Below are 3,097 nucleotides of genomic sequence, written 5' to 3'. Positions count from 1 at the left end.
TTATTTATTTATTCTTTTTGCCAATACCATGTTGTTTTTATCACAGTAGTTTTGTAGTATAATTCCAAGGGGTTGTGATGTCCCCTGCTTTGTCTTTGTTGCCTAAAATTGTTTTTGCTATTTTAGTGCTCTTCTGATTCCAAATGAATTTTAGATTGTTTTCTCTAATTCTGTGATATATGCTATTGGTATTTTGATTTGGATTGTATTAAATCCGTATAACAACTTTTTTATTATGTTGGTTCTTCCTATCCATAAGCAAGGGATACCTTTCCATTTTCTGATATCCCTTTTTTCTTTTCAGAGGAGGCTGGATCCAATCTCCTTATTGTCAAGGTCCCCATCCTTTACCACTCCCTCTCCAAAGCTATAGAAAACCCCCTCCCCAAGAGGAGGCAGAGTGTGAGGAACCCCTGTGCTCTGCCCTCTGGCTTGGACAGTGCAGACAGGGAGGGTGCATAGGGGAAGGGTAGCCAATAACTCCACCTGCAGAAGATGTGGTACCAGCCTGTGATGCATGGAGGCCGGGAGTACCTGCTGCCAGCTTTCCTCTGGTACCCACTATAAGTTGGCATCCAGGGGGTGGGTGCCTGGTGTGAGGCCTTGGACAGTGATGCCCTTCTCCTGCTGGTGGCCAATGCTCCTGCCAGGCTGCTTACTGCAAGGCCCCATCCTCTGCATCTGTGTCCTGGCTGTGCTCCAGCTCTCCCTCGCTATGCATCAGCAGCCCCTCCTCATCACCATCATCTTAATTCTGGGGTTCTTCCTAGGTGGTGTCTGCCTCAGGTGTGTCTTCTGGGGATGGGGGTGGCCTGCTGATGCTAGTGCTGCTGCCACCGCCACTGCCACCACCACTGCCACTGCCACCGCCACCGCCACTGCCACCACCACTGCTTTCTTCTTGCCATCTGGGTTGGCCTTTTTCTCCTCAGCAATCTGATCCAAATGGCCCAAGAAAGCATCACTGTTGGACTTGATCTGGGTCAGTTCTGTCTTGCTGATCTGCCCTCACTGCTCTTTAACTTGATCTTGACTGAGCCAGTAGTCATGCCTCCAGAACAGGAAAAGACCTTGACAAGGGATGGTAGTTTTGACACGATGGACCAAAGGGACCATGACACAGGGTCATTTCATGGGAACTGCCCTGGCATGACACAAGGTCATTTCATGGGAACTGCCCTGGCATGATACGAGGTCATTTCATGGGAACTGCCCTGGGCAATGGCACTGGTGACAAGCAACCTCAATAGTCAAAGAGCCTGTATATGGCAGATGCTGCTCTCATTAGCCCGTTGGGTCTGTTGGGCTTGGGTTCTTTGGCAATGTTGATGTCCAGGGTCTGCCCAGCCAACACCCATCCATTCTCTCCCAGAATAGCTGCCTGGGTATGGCTCTCATTAGAGTAATGAACAAAGGCATATCCTTTGTGCACAGAACAGCAAGTCACACAGCCATATTTGGAAATGACGATCTCCACATCTGAGTTCTTCACTATAGCTGTGTTTAGGTTTCCAATGAAGGCTCAAGGATTGATAGATTTGGGATCATTTTTGTTGGTTACATTGCTTGTCTGGATCTTTAAGGACATGGCAGCCACCAGTACCAAGGTTGAGCTTAGTCAGCTATTTCTTCCTTTGACTTATAGGGTCAGCAGCAACTGCCTCTAGGAGCAGGGCTACCCAGCTTGGCTTCCCAGGAGCATGGACTCTCTCTACTCCCAGAGCCTGGCTTTGGAAAGGTCTGATATCCCTTCCAATTTACTTTTTCAGAGTTCTGTAATTTTCAATGAAAATGTCTTTTATTTCACTAATTAATTGATTGAGCCCTAAATATTTCACTTTTTTGCCACTATGAAAGGTATGCTTTCCTTAATTTCTCTTTCTCAGTGAGTTTGTTATTCATGTACAGAAATTCTATTGATTTTTGAGTGTTGACTTTGTATCCAGTTATGTTACTGGCTTTGGTTACTAAATCTAGAATTCTCTTGGTGGAATTTTTGGGGGCTTCTTTGTAGAGTATGATGTCATCTGTACGTAATGATGATTTAACTTCTTCCTTTCCTATTCTTATTCCTCCTTTTTCTTTCTCTTGTCTAATTATTCTGGCTAATGTTTTCAGAACCATATTGAAAAGAAATGGTGATAGTGGACATCTTTGTCTTGCTCCTAATTTTAGAGTAAAAAGCCTTCAATTTCTGACTATTTAATATGACACCAGTTTGTCATAAATGGCTTTTATCAGATTGAGGTAAAGACCATCTATTCCACTTTTCTATAGGATTTTTGTCATGAAGAATGTTGGGCATTTTTCAGAAATGAAAGAAGTAATTAATACAGAGACTGGTGAAATTCTGACCCTTTCTTTCTCAGTTTCCAGGCTTGCTTCTCCCCTAGTGGGAGAACCCACTTATTGTAGTTTGCATCCTAAAGGTCCCTCATAAATTCTTCTGTTAAAGGCATTAATGAGAGGTGGTGGAAGCCTCAGGAGGCAGGACCTAGTTGAAGGCAGCAGGTCCTCAGGGTGTGCCCTTGAAGGCAATATCAGGACCTTGCCCCTCCTCTCTCTATATTTTTGCTTTGCAGTCTCCAGAAAGTAAACAACTTAGTTCCACTATGTGCTTCTGCCATGATGTTCTGCCTCACCACAGGTGTGACACAGCCAATCAACAACAGGCTGAGAACTCTGAAACCATGAGACCCCTGAAACTTTTCTTCCTTATGTTGTTCCTGTCAGAATTTGGTCACAACATCGGAAAACTGACTAAAAACTTGTACTGTAAAGTCACGTAAGTGTAGTGTCCCAAATTTTCTGATCAAGGAGATTATGGGGCCAAAGAGGAAAGTGATCGATGATGTAGAATGTGCCTAAAGAGAGTCACATGGAGAGAAAACATTCTCTCAGGCTTTCACAGAGAGCACATTGCCAAGCAATGGTCATGACTCATGCACATGGCTGACACTGACAAAGGATCTACAATCTGAGATACAGGATCTCAGGATAAATCCTGGGGGTATTTCACTGACCTTATCAGACCCAAAAGCCACCACTCTTGTTGCAAAGGTCTTGCTTTATCTTAGTCTTAACCATCCAGCAAAAA

The 3,097-nt window shown here is 44.4% G+C and overlaps 1 pseudogene; it reads right to left on the bottom strand.

The window, feature by feature from the left end:
• Window positions 1-600: 600 nt before the first annotated feature.
• Window positions 601-1,588, bottom strand: LOC105743964 (annotated as a pseudogene).
• Between the last annotated feature and the right edge of the window lie 1,509 nt (window positions 1,589-3,097).

This window comes from Octodon degus, unplaced genomic scaffold, assembly GCF_000260255.1.
Source record: "Octodon degus isolate 3935 unplaced genomic scaffold, OctDeg1.0 scaffold00195, whole genome shotgun sequence".
NCBI lineage: Eukaryota > Metazoa > Chordata > Mammalia > Rodentia > Octodontidae > Octodon > Octodon degus.
Note: the sequence above shows the minus strand (reverse complement) of the source record. Positions and strands in the feature narration are given on the sequence as shown.